The sequence below is a fragment of the Nesoenas mayeri genome, assembly GCF_963082525.1.
Source record: "Nesoenas mayeri genome assembly, chromosome: 4".
Taxonomy (NCBI): domain Eukaryota; kingdom Metazoa; phylum Chordata; class Aves; order Columbiformes; family Columbidae; genus Nesoenas; species Nesoenas mayeri.
This window is the reverse complement of record NC_137540.1, coordinates 33245179-33263123: the sequence shown is the minus strand read 5'-3', so window position 1 is coordinate 33263123 and position 17945 is coordinate 33245179.

Sequence of the window (17945 nt, the reverse complement as noted above, 5' to 3'; positions counted from 1 at the left end):
GCAGCCCATCTATTTTACATTCCTGTCTTATAGTGGAGATGCTTATTTACCTACAAGAACGCAAAAAGTCTAATGACTTCTTAAACACTGATGGTTAATTTCCAGATCATTAAAATACAGCAAAAGCCCCACTCGGTGAAGAACTGTACAATGTTCAGGTTCTCAGGACTGAGCAGAACTACACTTCAGTTTTGAAAATCAGCAATAATGACTAATTCCTCTCTCATTTCAATGCTAACACTTAGTGAAGAATGACACATGTTTATATCTGGCTTGTACCCAAAGTAGCCTTTTCGATAAGAGTCTTTTGACCTAGACAGGCTTTGAATAAGAAATGGCATACCACAAAAAACATACTCATAGTCAACTTCAACTACTTGTCCAGCTTATGATGTAATTATTTTATGGTTAAAATGCTGAGATCTGGTGCTTATATATTGTTAATGAGCCAGAATCTATAATGTATAATGAGTCAGAAAAACAAACACAATCCACATAGTTTGTCATTCTCAAATGTTTAGGACTCAGTGCTCCTCTATTCAGAAATCTCTGCAGTGTTTTAAAGTTTGTCAAATTAAGTATAATGAAACAAATGGAAACCTTTTAAGTCCTATTAAACATAATTATCAGGAAATGTCAAAATTAAGTACAGTAATTACTTGAAATTTTGTGATTGTTTATTTGCCTATTTCAAATTACTTTCAAGGAAATATTAAGTGCAAGTGAAAGACAGATTGCCTCCTGGAGACGTAGCTCACATTAAATGCCAGTGTCTTCATTCAAGCTAACAAAAAGCACAAAGACACAGTGGTTTCACAACAAATTGACAGGCATTTTTTCCTTCTACTTCTAAGTAGGATTTTGAAACAAGGTATTAAGAAAATTTTTAGTATCTCCAAGGATGATGACTCAACAACCAGTCTGGGCAACTAGTCCCAGTGTTCAACCACCCTCACAGTAAAAAACACTATTTTTTTAATGTGCAGATGGAATTTCTTGTGTTTCCATTTGTGCCCACTGAGGCTTGTTCTGTCACTGGGCACCAGGGAGAAGGGTCTACCTCTATTGTATTTACTTCCTCCCACCAGGTATTTATACACATTACATGATCCCTTCTGAGCCTTCTCTTCACCAGATTAAATAGTCTCAAGTCTCTCAGTCTCCCCCTGTATGATAAGTGCTCCAGTCCCTTCACCATCTTTGTAGCCTTTACTTGACTTACTCCAGTATCTTCATGTCCTCCTTTTACTGGGGAGCCCAGAACTAGACCTAGAATTCCAGATGTGGCATCACCTTGGTAGAGTGGGGATGACTAAAGGAGAAGGATCACCTCCCTTGACCTGCTGGCAATGCTCTTCCCAATGCAGCCCAAGAGGCTGTCTGAGGCTCTGCCCATTTATCCAGCCTCTTGAGGTGTCTCTGAACGGCAACACAACCCTCTGGTCTACCAACCACTCCTCCCACTTTTGCATTGTCTGAAATGGTAGAACATGTTGGCAATGATCCTGCTACCTCTCACTACTTCTGTTTTGACAACCATTTTTTTTTCTGTTGTTAGAAGACTCTGTGTGTTATTTAATCTGATACAATAATGTAAAAATAGTAAGAAGTGTGTACAGTTACTAACTTATCTGCAGTGTTATCAAGTGACTTTGGGAAGTGTATATTGTAACTACACACAGTAACAAAACAAGACAAAACAAAAAAGACATGTACATGTAGCATAAAAAAATCTTTCCAAAAAGAGGCTATCAAGAAATAGAAAATCATACAGAAGTTTCAAGCCTGCATGAAGCATTATAATTCTAATGAGTTTTTGCACCATTTATAGACGCCTCAGAAAAATTAAGCACAGCAGGGGTCTGTGTTGTCATTAATTACATGAGCAGGATACTATACAGTAGCAGTAATGCCACGAGCTTTGAAGTAACCACATTGTTACAGCAAAATACGATCTGGTATTTTCCCCTGTTACTCCATAAACGGCATTTGTAAGCTGTAGCTACTCTAATAACCTATTTTCCAAAGGTGAAAACACTAAGCAGATGTTGGGTCAAAATTAACTCTTCGTATGGCATAGACTTCAGACAGGCAAATTAGAGCTTCAAAGTTATTTTCTCCTACTAAGATTACTATACTGTAAAGTAAATGCACAGCATATATATATGTTCTTGGAATCATAACTACAAATTCTGAAGATGCTTCTGTGGAGCACAAGTTTTATACTAATTTGTGGGTTAATCACAGGCAGCTTTTTGTGCACACAGTTTCAGCTATGTTCTTTAACTGAGTCAAGCCAGACAAAGGGTAGAGTCCTGTGTTTTTTTCCTGAATGGACATATTAATATATGGCATTTACTGCAAATTTTCCTGCCTATTAGGAGAAAACCACCTGTCCACAAATACCATTCAGATTTACTTCATGGTAAGAGTTTCTGAAGAACGTGCTAAGTCTTATTCAAACATTAGATATGGTTTTGAGAAGCAAAATGCTGCTGGTGTCAAATTTGGAGGACTCTGATTTTAACAGTTTAGTATGGCTGTTGCTCTTCAAAATGTATTTTTATTTACATTAAAAAAAAAAATAAATCTGTAAGATAAACTTTGACTCAAATAACGCCATATAACCACAGCCTGTCCTAAAATGTATTTCACATTTCTCTGAAGCCACCACATACCGCTTTGAGAATCTTCTGAACCACAAGATACATGACACTAAGCAAGATGAGGCTCCCAAAAAGGAGAGGAGAAAAAAGTATTCCTGAATGCCATTGCCAATTTTAACCCTCCACCTGGACAGGCATTTTATAATGCTAAAAACATGCTATTCACATTTGTAAGCTGTATTTCTGTTGTTCCCATTATCAACAATTGCACTATTGCTTCAGGTTACATTTCTTTATTTAAAACAAACAAACAAATGGAAACAAAAACAAAAAAACAACCCACACAAAAAAAATTCTAAGAAAAACCCAGAATTTTGCGGCTGCTGCATTAGTCACACAAACAGGGCTAGTCCTGTTAAATTTACAAAGAAACAAATTAGTGCAGGGATACAGGACTTGGCTGACAGAAGACTTAAGTTTTGGTCACCTGTGTGACAGGCAAAGTCACTCCTGTTCTGTTTTACTTTTCTCCATCATCTGTGCATGGCCTATTCAGGCTTCAAACTTCTTGAAACCAAGATTTTTTTTTTTTTCTTCATATCTGTCTTCATATCAGGGAAGCCAAAAGGGGAATCCTAACCTAGGGAACAATCTCTGGGTAACACATTTTAAGAATCATCAAGAACACAAAATTCTAAAAATAAAGTTGAAGGCTTTGATTAGTGAAATTTCTGGAAAGTTCCTGTATTAGCTTCAGAAAGAGGGGGAAAAAATTGCAAATACTACTAAGGCATGAAATAGCTCATATGCATACAATGAGATTATAAATCAATGGTGTAAACCAAATCTCCTTAGAGAGAAATAAAAGAGGGTTTGGGTGCAGCTGACACCTTTCATTGAAGCTGGGCAGCAGCTGCATGCCTCTGCATGTGAAGAAAGGTTGATTATTGATTCCTCAATTAAGATGGCTATTGTGGCAGATAGTGTGAGGAATTAAATGGATTTCATAACCAAACAGCAATTTCAACACAAAATTAAAGCAGTATCCCTCTCCCTGTCCCTGCAAAGGAAAACCTGCCATTTGGCAACACTAATAATTCACAGCAGCATTCACTTTGCTTTTGGCTAGTTTTAAGGTTTGGAACTGACACTTCAACAAGGTGATAAATAGGAAAAATAAAAGTATTCCATAATCAGTTACTCTGTTGGAAAAAGAAAGCAGAGTGTGGGGAAAACCTTCCACTGATATTTTTCCAAGTACCATAAAGCCATTAGAACAGACAATCATATTGTACGTGTTACGTAACTTACATGGAAATTCTGTATATATCTACAGTCAGTCAAATTTTGAACTCCCTACTCAACCTATATCCAATGGTTATCTATCCAAATAAGGAGTCAAATAAATGAGAGAACCTCAAAATACATTATGCTTCTTACAAATCTCACAAAGTAGTCTTAAGATAATGCAGTTGTCTGTTTTTTTTTTCTGCACAATTAAATTACTTATATTTATACTATAAACATAACATTTTCTTCCTTCCTTCCTTCCTTCCTTCCTTCCTTCCTTTCTTTCTTCCTTTTCTATGACTCCCTCGCTCCCTCAACCCCCCTGAATATTGTGGGTTGTTTTTTCCTCTCCTAGCTTACCCAGCTGTTCCACTTCTGTCTGGAAGCTGTATGGCATTATAGCCGAAGTTTTAGAAAGAGGAGGTCTCAACAGATATCAGGCACTTGTTGCTGCTGAAAGTGTTAGTCATTCCCCTGCCCCACTCCCTGTTAGATTGGCTCAGCCACCTTAGAAGTTTCAACTTAAAAGGACAATTACTCCTTTGACCCAATAAAGTTGAGCCTTTAATCCGCATCATATCACTTCAGAAACTCAATTATATTGAACTGTTCAATGAACTGTGATCCTAGTCTTTCTTCATTATAACTCATTTTCAGTTAATTTATAGTGAAATATTTGGACAGATTGTTACAATTATCTACCTTCTACTGACTATCAGGAGTTTTGCCTGCTGCTCTGTGAATGATTCCTTATATCCATAGCTCTTTACACCACAATTTTTACCTGTATGCTTGCAAAAACAGTCCTTTAACTTTAATTTTCTTTTTTTTTTAATGTTCTGTCTATACTTGTAAATAAATCACTTGCCCTTATTTTTACCACAATATTCATTTCAATTTTGAGAATTAATTCTTGATTCAGTAAGCTATATAGACACAAGCTTAATGTTAATGATCTACACTCACAGATTTGGACCGGTTTTGTTTACCATTAACCCTCAAGCAGCAACAAGCAAAAATTAACAAATTTACTCCACAGTAAATCTAATGTATTCTGAACAGTCTCCAAAACCAAAACAACTTCACTGGTTTTAGAACAATAACAAAAACTATCAAACTGAAGAAATAGTTTCATCCTGTCTTAGCCCACACACTATTTTCTTGCATTAATATTGCATTACCATATTTACCATACTACTCCTGAGTCACCTGGTCATTTCATCTCACTTTAATGAATGCAAAAATACCTGCATTTGTCTCAGTCTTGCAGGCTTCTTGTTTCACTTCATTTTCAGTGACAGCCAAAAGACAAAACAGTATATCTTTAACAAAGATAGACAGACTTTTACAGACACATCTACAAGCTATTCTTGAATACTGAAGGAGAACAAGTACCTTAATTGATCCGGATCATGCTGTTCTAGGGAGAGCTGTTGCTGGTCCATCAACAAAGTAAATTTTTTTATACTGGTTAAGTCCAGAGTTTCAAGTGAATAATCACTGCCATCTACTTACCTTGTCTAACTATTTTGAGATTTTTAATGCAATTGAGATTGCGCTAACCAGCACTGCAGTGGTTAACGGAGAATTAATTTTTGTCCCTCTATACCCTCTTGGCATGAAAATTTCATAATAGGCAAATCTGTAATAATCCTTTCTCTGGATCATCAAAAGCCAGGATAAGTAATAATAAAATAATAAATAATAAAAAAGTTCTAATAAACTCTATACCACAGCAGGAGTGCTTCTATGCTATTAAGTATCTTACTTGCTTCGGTGATTTGTGTCAAACCAGGTTTGTGTTTTTCACTTGAATAAATAACTGGAGAAAAGGCAGGAGACAGAAACTAAGGAGAAATCACCATGGGAAACCTGAAGGGGTCTATGTGGTTCAGTGTATTTATTAATGTATATTCATTAAATAATCCACTCCTGAAATGACAGTGAATGGTATGTTCACAGAATAGCCAATGATACAAAGTGAGTTGAGGTAGTCAAGACAAAGTATAACTGCAAGGAGCTGTGCACCTTCCTTTACAGTCACTGGTTGTCTTGGCAATAAAGTGACAGCTAAAATTCAGTAGATAAAGTGCTATTCAACACTGTGCTAATACCATAAGCACATCATTGCCTGGATGTAAACCTGCTGACCACTGAATGGACTCATTGTTTTCTGCTGCAAAGCAGCTCATGATGAAGTCAGAAATTTTTTTATCTAAATTAATTTCAGTGTTTTCTCATTAAGGCTGGTTGTATAAAGCAACCATATGTTACAGATACTCTAATGAATTAGCAGCTTGTATGTGTAAGCTCTATCTATACTCATAAAAGAAAAGCTTGAGAAGTGTGGTCAGCAGTTACCACTATCACAAGCAATTAAAAACTGAAGCATAATATACTCAGGATACACATGCACTCTACGTAAGTTTTTGGGTAGAGAAAAATATTTTTTTTTTCCATTCTTAAAATAGGCTTAACTGACAACACACTGAAATAATGTAATTGGAGGATTGCAAACACACTTAGCAAGAAAAAAAGAAATCAAACTCGATGCAGTACATTTTCAACAACTAATTGCTAGTAATTATTTCACTATATGTGGTTCTATTTATTGAGAGTATACAGAGTGCTGGAACTACTACACAAATTAGATTGTCTCTATGTTTTAAAATAAATGAAGAAAAATGTTTCTATATCTAGTATTTCTTGTTCTTATTATATGCTGTTGATTAGTTATAAATTAAAATCTAAACACATGTAAACAGCTTTCAGTGTAAAAAAATCCACTCTCATTTTTAAATACATGTGTTCTTGCAAGATGTATATTTGAACGTGATCAGGTGATTATGCTTGTGTAGCACAATCTGATTTTATAAACTTAGGTTATTTAGTCTCTTTTCCTTTTCTAGGTTCTGACATGATGTAAATAGCAGAGAAAACGATGTACAGATTCTATGCACTCCTCTCCTTTCTGCTTAACACTCCAATAATGCATAGGCCAGAACAATATTCCTCCGGTACTCTACAGACGGCATTACTCACACCATATAGATCCACAAGATCCACACCATATAACCATCAATTTGGTTCTCAAAATTGACTTAACAAAATAAGCTGAAATATTGATTTAAACCAAATAAACCAACCAATTAAAGTTTTAAATAGCTTTTAAATAACTTTTAAAGGCCATCGGTAACAAAGACCTTCCTGTTCTCAAACTCAGAATCTAGTCACTTCCAATAACTGCATAACACACTCAGAATCATACAGTTCTGAATATAGTCTCAAGCTACTGTTTCATTTTTCCATTGCAAACTTTCCTTTCAACAACATACCTCTGAAGACACACTAAGATATATCAAGAATAGAATCTAAAACCCAGTCACAGTAGTGTATTTTAGGTATTTCACCTTTCTTATTCTTTTCTATCTGCTTCTGCTGGACATGTCTTGCCTTTCTCACAGCTGCAAAAAGCATGTTGTAGAAGGGTTGAGGAACTAGAGAAAATGGCTAAAAGAGAAGAAATCATGGATGGGAAAAATCCATGGCTAGCAAAGAAAAACTGTGACTAAAGCAATTAGATAACTTTATGGCAAACCACTCATGAAGTTTAGGGTAGAAGAAATAAAGGTAAGACTATGTTCAGTGTATGTGTGTATATGCATTGCACGAGTCACAAAGTGATGAATGCTGAAACTGTTAGAACTTAATGGCTGGGATACAACTCTTTTGCTAGCTGTACACTTCATTAATTCTCTTCACTCCAGTGGCCCTACTGCCTCATGGCTGTGATGCATCAAGGCAATAGAGACTCAGTCATGAGCTAGGAGGCGAAAGTCATTTGAAGAGCAGACACAAAAACAAGCACAGGGGAATAAGTGGAGTTTTCTGATGAACCAGACAAACTAGGACTAGTAAAGTGGAATAGCTCTGCTCTGTTTACTAGAAAGATCTTCTAGAGACACCCCTTTGCAAAGCAGTAGACAGTTTATGGTTTATTACTTAGATGTGCATTACTCTGCTTGATTATTTTCATCTGCTGTTTTATTATTCATTGCTTCTACTGTAAATGTTACCATAAGTTGTTTCTGAACTATTGAGCGGGGCAGAACTGGCCAAGAGCTGTGCTGTTACTCAGCTTAGCTGGGTTTATGGGAGGCAACAGTGTCATTTGGAGATTAAACGCATGTTCAGATCCCAGTATGTTGCTCCAAATGCTCAGAGACAAACACACACACAAAAATCTCTTTATAGAATTCAGAAGCTGAGAAGTCAATTACTATTAAATGACAGCTGAAAATCGGTGCATTCTCGAGAACTGCAATGTCTGATGCACAGACTCTGAAGTGTATTCTAAAATAAAAGGATGCTGCCTTCCACTGCAATATGGGAACAATTTGTAAGACACATTGAACCTATTTATACATAAAGATCTTGTGGAGGAGAGAAGACTGTTTGAAGTACCTAGACATATGTGTTGTTGAAAACTTACAATACGTAGCAGCAACAAAATAAGGAGGTGTCTGTCTCTATATAAAATAGTAGAGTTACTGTCTAACATTGATTTTGAAAGTTATTTGTGTTATTCTATATCCTATTATTATTTTGAATTACAGTATGTATTGTCAGAAATGTGTAATTCAAAAGTAAACTTTCACTAGTACTAGGCACTATCTTTTAGAAAGCTCACTTGCAAAACTTTAACACTTTTTGGAATATTATAACAGCTCTGAGATAAACCCTATTTTCGCATACTCCCTTTTTCATTTATCTCAGTGTTCTTCATTTTCTTTCATCTTGAATTGAAGTATTTACTGATTAAATGTATTAATTGTATTTAGAAGTCTCACAGTTAACTAATCAATGAAAATGGTCCAGGAATCATAGCAGGTAAGAATACAAACATTTATTTTGTCCTTAACTGTGCCTCAAGGCAGAAATCAACTTGACAGATCTACATGTAATCACTTCTTGAAGGTTTCCAAAGAGGAAACTCCAAAGCCTTATTGGCAATTTATTTCAGTTCTTTATTATCTCCACCCTTAGGAACTTCCCTATAATAGGCAGTAGGAAACTTCTTTGCTGCAATCTGAACCCTTTAATTCTTGTCCAATCTTATCTCGCTATGACGAACAATTCCCTTCAATTTTGCTGCTGCCTTTTATGTACTTGAAAAAATAGTGTTATTTGAGAGTCTTTTTCTCTTTAGGTCAAATAACCTCAGTTTCCTCAGTTTATCCTTCTATGAAAGAACTCTGATGATTTTGCTTCTATTTCATTCAAACTTCTTCAGTTTCAAGATGTAGTATATTGGTGTAGTATATTTTGTATCACTGACCAGCTTAGAGAGTGGTTATATATATCTCATCATGTGAAATCCACCTGATCTCTAATTTTGTATAATAAAATCCAAAATACTCTGCATACAATGGGTCTCCTCATGCTTTAAGTAATCCTACAATTTTTTAATGACTGTATGCCACTGATAAAATTATAAATTAAAATATCTTTTTCTTACATCAAAACTTAGGTGTTACATGGTTCAATAAGAAATGCCAATTACAGTGGCTTAGATGTCAATATATTGAAGCTTGTCAATTTGATCTGCTATTTACAGGCATAGTTCCCATTTTCACGGTAATTACGTGTGGAAATACTAGTAGTTTGACATCTCTATTTTACAGACCTATGAATAATTCTAACTGTCCTATTTCTATGATGTCTAAACAACTACAGAGTTAATTATATCATAGGTACGGAAGGCAGTCTACACTTCTACAGTAGACAATCATTTTTAAAAAATATAAAATAAACATAGAATTGTGTTCTAAAGACTCACGCTTTTTCTTGAAATTCGCATTTCACCTCAATAACTCCACATAGTTCTTACAAGTTGTCTCTTAATAACAATATCAGAGCAAATAGCTGTAGTCAAAGTTACCTTCAAAGCAGATTAATTAGCAAAAACTATTATCAAAAGAAACTGGAAAAAAAAAAAAGACATTGAGAAAACATGATAGAGAAGTTCCAGAGAAATAAGTGAGGAACACAATAGGAAGTACAAGGTTTTTCTAAAATGAAAGCTGGAAGCTCCTTCTCTATTAAAGTTTTTAAAATTCAAATACATAAAATGCTGCTTCATACTAGGATGTAATTTGGGTTCACTCACCCAGACTGCTTACTACTTACAACATGGAACATGCATGTAGCATACTGGCATAGCATGAAATAACATGGCAAATGGGACCAGCATGCATCAAGTAGTTTGATGAAAGGCTGTCTATCAACTGAAAATGCCAAATGGGCATACTAAAATATACAGACATCAAGACAGCCCTGCAAAGAGATTCAATATTTTTTTTCCGTACCTGATTTCATTCTCTGAGCCCACAACTGAAGCAAGCTGGTTTATGAAAGACTTCATCTAGGCCAATTAATCAGACTTTTCTGGCTAAATTAGTACTGAGAATAATGTCTTCAGAAAATAATATAGTAAGCAAGTAAAAGTGAAGAATGACATTAACATAAAATGTCTGTGTTTTTAGAAAAAAAAAAAAATATGCATAAAACTTTAAGCTTTCTTCATTGTGCTCAAAAAACCCTACCACAAAAAAATGAAATTAATAATAAAAAATAGTGTAAAATCAAATGCAGAATCTTATGTGAACAAAATCCAGAATTCCTGACATAAAAATTGATCCATTCAAGTTCCCTTCATTTGAAGAAAAGTACAGCTGAGAAATAGATAAAGAATACATAGTGAGTTTGCAGTAATTTTAGTCATATACCGATGCATCACAGGTCTCAAGAGATCAGATTTTCCTTCCCTCCTAATCATAGCTTGGGTGATCTAATAGTTATCTTACAAAAAAATACCTTTATCTCAGATTAGGAATTTTAAGTCCTATCAGACTGATAATGACTGTAAGACCTTTCTGTTGTTGGCCAGGGACTGCACTAATGCAAATTTACCACTAGTAATATGCAGTACATCACAAGATTAACAGGAATACTTTCCAAAGCTACCAATTACAAAAGTGATGGTACTCAAGTTAACAAGCCCAGTAGTATGAAAGTAACTATGAAAAGAAAAATTCACAAATGGAGTACCGGCTTGGCATTTTCCTTCATGAAATTCTTATGAAATGTTATATTTCCCTATAAATACTACTCAAAGTGGCATTAAAAAAAATGGAGCGCAGGTAGAAGACAGGTAAATGAAAAATTAAATACATGGAATATCCAGGGGGATCTCAATTTCAAATACGGTAAACATTGGTAATCTCACCTTTTTTCCTGAAATTGTGGAGTGTACAAATTCTCTGACTGGCAATCCTCAACCTAACTTGCCACAAATTTCAAAAATTCTGAATGCAACTATTCGTAAAATATGTAACAAAGTTTTCACAACCAGAATACTAGGTCACTTATTAAGAAACAGAAGAGAGAAAACAAGGCAGACCAAAAGAATCCATTCCAAATGTTGATGCTGGTAAACCTGCTGGCAGAACGGTTTGGGTTTCTATCTGCTCAGGGACTGCAAATAATTAAAATGAAACACACATGCTGTATGTCCCTTTCAACTGAACTATTCTACTCTATTCTATGTCCTTGAAGATACTACCAATAACTGGACTATTGGCTAGATTTGGAAAACTAAATACCATCATTTCTAAGCTGCAGGAAAACTATGCCCTGTGCCTGTGATCCTGTTGTCCACACACTGTAGGCCTGATCAGCCACCACTCTGTTTCCAAATTTCAGCTCCTATAAAACATGGAACAGAATGACTGACCTGGCAAGGCAGGAATCACTCTGGGTTCTGAACGTTAGATATGGCCCTCAAGATAAGCATGTCATTCATTTTATGGCTCTAGATCCTGCCTTTTTTCATTTAGTTCACTATTTGCTGAATTGTGATTGAGTTTCAAATATTCTGAAGATGGTGAAAAAAAAATCACATTCTTAGGTTATTAATCATTTACTAAAATAAATAAAACAATATCTGTCTCTAATTCTGAGGCACTCTATTGCCTCATCACAGCAGGAAGAAAATCTAATTTGCAACTCTAAAAGTATGAGATTTTACTTAACTTTATAGAAAACTTCAAGTGGAGTACTGTTCTTAAGATGTATTAAATAAAAACAAAACACAAAAAGAGAAAGGAAAATTAAGCTCTGCATGCTGATAGTTTCCTCTTCTGTTACCATGGCAACCAGAGTGGTACTCAAAATAGACAAGGTACTTCATCCTCCCCTGAGGTAACATTTAACATTTTACTTGGTTTGTACTACCTGGATCGTGGAAACAAAACTCTCAAACAAAACTAAGTGCATATGTGTGATAAAGTATATGAAATCCAACAAGAATTCACATACATAACAATAATAATTTCTAAAAAGAGAAATAATAAATTGTATCTGAATGCTGAAGTCTTGCATTTATTGATTTAAATTAGCTGAAGAAAAGAGATTATAGGTATTTCACCACTGACTTAACATTTTAGAATTTTTTCCTGATGTATTTTTTTAAGTTATCTATTTGTTTTCGAAGAGGAATTTTTCAGACCTAGTCCCTAAAATAAGTCATTCCTAAAACTTGTAGGAATAGCTGGGAAAGATTTTAAAGCTGAAGTGCAAGCATCCTCCGCTTATGGATAGATTAAACTCCAAATCTCCTTCCACAACAGTAGATAGATTCAGAATCAATACCATTCTACACAATTCTAAACCATATAATGAACTTATCCAAAATACTTACCAGATGATACACAAACATCTTTTAAAGCATTTTTAAAATATAGCATCCAATTAGAACCATAGTTAATGAAGTACATATTTATTTCACTTTAAGGGATAAAAAAATTCTGGTAGATCTTAACTGCTAACAAAATAGCAATTTATGAGATTCCTTTTCAGAATTAAAAGCGAGGTTTGCCTGAGGAAAGGCATTTTAAATTCTGAGCCAGATTGGTATTTGGTCTATTCTAGTTAATTTTTTCATAAAGAAGGTGAAGGGTAGTCTCATTATTTTAATGGTAAACAAGCAGTATATGGTTGCTTAGTCACAAATATGAAGAGCAAGAATAAAGATTAACCATTTGCAAAGAATTACCCATATGGACAGAGCATGTTAAATCAGTATAAACAGAATGCACTTCTAATAATTTATTAAATATTTAAGGCCCCCACATTCCTTCAGCTCTCTTAAGTATTTTCGTTCTAAGATAACCACAAAAACTAATTAAAATGCTTTGGTTTTGTTTTCTTTTTTGTACAAGTCCTGAAACCAGAGCATGGTGTGTGCACTTCTCTAACATGTAACTTTTTTTTTCCAACTTTTATAAATAGCCAGCAGCAAATAAAGATCACAAAAAACATATTCTTGCTGCTTTCTTCCTCTTTATTATACCCAAATCAATCCTAAGATACTTCCAACAGTAATTTATATCTACCCAGCAAAATCCTAACAGTACTGTACTGCAAATAAACACAACATATTAGTTTTAACAAAGGAATTTAATTGATAGTACTTTGCCTAGGACACAACAATAGGAAAGGCAGAGGAGTGCTGGCCGCAACGGAGGGCAGTAACCAATATGCACCAGCCTTTCCTGCCAGCTGGTCTGTACCATCACGGCCTCACTGCTCCATCCACAGAGCATTCATTTTAAGGTGTAGACAGTCAGAAACAGGTTTCTCTGATGGCTTCTGTAGGGCTTGGCATTTGATAATATCTGCTCCCAATGCTGTCAGTGGTAGAAGTACCTCTGACTTAAGTAAGTGTGGCACCAGGTCAATCTTAAGCTCTTGGGAGAATTTCATTCTGATGTACCAAATAAACTGGATGTAAGGAGGAGACAGGCGGAATGCTTCTGAATTTTATATAGAGAAAGGGTTTGAGTTGACCATGAGCCAGCACTGTGCCCTTGTGGCCAGGAAGGCCAATGGCATCCTGGGGTGTATTAAAAGAGGGGTGGTTAGTAGGGTCAAAAGAGGTCCTCCTTCCTCTCTACTCTGCCCTGGTGAGACCACATCTGGAATATTGTGTCCAGTTCTGGGCCCCTCAGTTCAAGAAGGACAGGGAACTGCTGGAGAGAGTCCAGTGCAGGGCAACCAAGATGATTAAGGGAGTGGAGCATCTCCCTTATGAGGAAAGGCTTAGGGAGCTGGGTCTCCTTAGCTTGGAGAAGAGGAGACTGAGGGGTGATCTCATTAATGTTTACAGATACATAAAGGGTGAGTGTCACGAGGATGGAGCCAGGCTCTTCTCGGTGACAACCAATGATAGGACAAGGGGTAAGGGGTACAAACTGGAACACAAAAGGTTCCACTTAAATTTGAGAAGAAACTTCTTCTCAGTGAGGGTAACAAAACACTGGAACAGGCTGCCCAAGGGGGTTGTGGAGTCTCCTACTCTGGAGACATTCAAAACCCGCCTGGACATGTTCCTGTGTGTAACCTCATCTAGGTGTTCCTGCTCCGGCAGGGGGATTGGACTAGATGATGAGGTCCCAAATATTCTGTGATTCTGTGAGTTTTTCTTATATATGTGTGTGATGAGCTTAATGCCCTAAACAGGCAGAATATCAATTATTTCCTTTTGCAGATAGAAACAAATAAAAAAATGTAAAAATATTTTGTATCTTTGTTAGTATTCATACCCTCATATGTGAATCTTGCATCAAAAGGTTAAGTACTCCAGAGTATCTTAGACACAGAAGAAAATGGGGTTTTTTTTGCTTGGTCTATTCATCCTATCATTTAGTCACTGGCCTTTCTGAGTCTTTGCCTTCACAGCTAAACTCAATCTACCAAGTCCTACAACCACCTATCAGCTAGTAAAGTTGATTGAAATTGCATGCAGACACCGCTAGTGAGAAACAGTGAGTGGAAGAAAAACCTGATCAGTACAAAATATTGAAACATTTCAATGAGAATTGTTTTTCTAGGAATTGGCACTACAGACATGCAGGCACACTATAGAAATCAAGGCTGTTAATTGATAATGATGATTTTGCCTTTCATTCAGATTTTGTTTGGTTTACTATACAATGCCATGTCTTAGCAAAAATCTAAATGAAAGAAACTGCCAAAGATACTAATTAAATATTGTAACGCCATAAGAGATAAATTAAAAATAAATAAATTTTTAAAAAGCTAACACAGGACAGGGCTTGTAAAATGGAGACACAACTCAAAAGATCAGGTTTTGTTTAGTTGGAGAATGTCAAAGAAGCAACTTGGATGAATCTCTGGAGCTCAAAAATAAAATAAAAATCAGCCAGACACAGAACTTGGAGAACAGATGATAGACCAAAAAAATATTAGCGTACCAACATTTTTAATGTGTATTTATACTTACTCTATGAACTACTTACCCTATTGAACATGTTTCTATAATACATTATAATAGCAAAACGCCATTTATATGTGCTTATTATGGCAATTAAAACTTTGGATTGCTGGAATTATTTAGTCCTTAACCCTAACATGCATCAGTAACCTATAAGAAGTGTATGCTCACAGGTTACTTAAGTATGTTCTGTTGTGCTTTCTTCCTGAAGTAACACATCACTCAGCAGGCAGGAAGTAAACATTATGTAAAACTGCAACTATGACAGCTAAAGATTACTACTTATGGGCAAGAAAAGGTTTCTTTTGATAAATTTTTGAAAGAGAGTAGACAAAGCAGCAATACGTGCATCTTCAAGTTCCCGTTGCTATAGCAACTGGTTGTATTTTTAGCCATCATAACTCTAACGATTTTAGAGAATATCAGTGCTGGACTCTCACCATTGTTACTGCAGCACAGGAAATTCTAAATAGTGTTTTACACATATAAAATATATTGCATGTCATTTTGCCAGATTTGCAAACAAAACAAACCACACAAGAAAGGCCAGAATCATTTGGTCTTTAACTGGATTAAAGAAAAATTACAACTAAGCCTTAAACCTTTATGGAATTCACTCTGTTCTGAATCAGTCAGATATTTTAACTTTTTTTTTCTTGTTCAGTAGCCATTGATAGTCACAGTTGTCCCAATTTTGCGGGCCTTTTAGGTCACGTATATTTCATTCCCTGTTGTTCCCTTCCTATTTTCCAGTTCACAATAATCTCCTATGTCTAAATCCATTTTACACAAATAAGTCACTAGACGAAGGCAATCCAAATCACAAAACAAAATTCACCATTAATTTTCTTTTGGATCAGGTATAAGTAGACAAGCTATTCCTAGTGTAGGGGAAACTCTTAATACTTTATAAAAAACCTTATGAAAGACAAGCTGTCTTCTAGATTGGTTTCAACTTCCTTCCTATTTCTAGCCCTCCCTGTGGACCAAGCTACAGCCAAAATCCTGATTCCCAACACCCATGAAGTAGGGCCAAGACAGTTGCTTATACCGTTCTTAATTTCATATATAAATATGTGTTAAATTATGAGTTTCTCTTGAGGGTACAACTTAATCATTCTTAACCAAATGCACACAGCTCAAGAATCACAGCCACAACAAGGTGAGAGGAGAATTTAACCAGTCTTGCTGTTAGTAATAAGAACTCCAGAACTGCGTCATAATCATGCAGATGGTATAATCTGTATCTTCCATAAATCCCAAGTTAAAATGAAGGTAATAATAAGTAGAGTATGATAACATAACACCTTAATCTTAAGCACAGTTTAAAACAAAAGGTAAGATGCTGCCTTACCTTATGGTTTTTTTGTTGTTTGTTTGTTTTTTCCTTTAAACACAACTGAACATCTCATGAAAACAGTATCTTCCAAAACACAGCCTGGTTGCCCAAGCTAAATGCCAAGAAGGCAAATGACAGACCAAAGGGTACGAAGTACACGCAGTAGGCCGCTGCAAGAATACTTCCTGTAGTAGAAATAACAAGAACTAAAGGTGTTACATCGATGTGCCATAAATTACTCCCTGTCCATTCTTGCCGCACAGAAGTGTAGGCAGATTTCCTCTGGGTTTGAGCCAGAAAGCAGGAGTAGGAACTGTCTGTGATTCAGGTCCTGTGGGTGTTGTGAAAGATTGTCCGTACTGCTGCAGTTGTTTTCCATATTCTGCCTGTACTGATAGGGAAATCGTTAACGAAATCTTGCAATCTACGGCTTGCAAAAGTAGCAGTGAAATATGACTGTCAGATGTGTCTTACTTAACTTAATATTGGCTCATAATTTTTCCATAGATGATGCCACAGAAAGCAAAGTGCATTTTAAGACTTACATATATTTACTGTGGTGACAGAGAAGTATAAGGTGAAAGTACGTTTTAGGAAAATATTATTTCTTTTCAGTATCTGTTTTATTTTTAAAGATATCAAATGCAACTGAAGTACAAAAGAATATATAATTTACATCCAATTTTACAAACAGTCATAGAGATTTATCTTCTGATATAATCTGAATTAAAAATGGGGACTTGTGTTTTGAATTAAAATGAACAATTAAACACTCCAAGGGTGTCTATTAATAAAATTCCAAGATGAACCAAAGGCAACAAAGGGTGACAATACTGTGGATGCCATCCATATACCCTTACAATTCCGAATTTTATTTTATTTTTTTTAAAGCCTTCTAAGTTAGCAAAGCCCAGCTGAATTATGCAGATAATGCATAACCCAGACTGAGAGATAGCCTGTAGTTATATTGCCCTAAGAAGCATGGTAAAGAGGGATTTATAGTCTTTAGTATCTCACAGTTTATTTTTACTTTTGTGGGTGAGAAATACTATGCGCAGTGCACTGTGTACATGGGCTGCAACCCAGCCTGCCCCCAGCAACATCTGACAACATCTGGTCAGAAGCCAAAGGCCTATTTTCATCACCCAGAACTAATAACCCATTATGTCTAAATTGTCTTGGTCTTACAGTGGTGCTGAGTTCAGCAATCTGATCTGAAACATTGGAGAAACCCCACCAAAGGTAGTCAGACTGTCCACACATTCAAGTTCAAACCCATAGCCAAGTATTTTGCTGCAGCAGGTCAGCAACACAGCATCTTTCAGCTTTAAGCAATAACTGCCCTTTGCCTTTC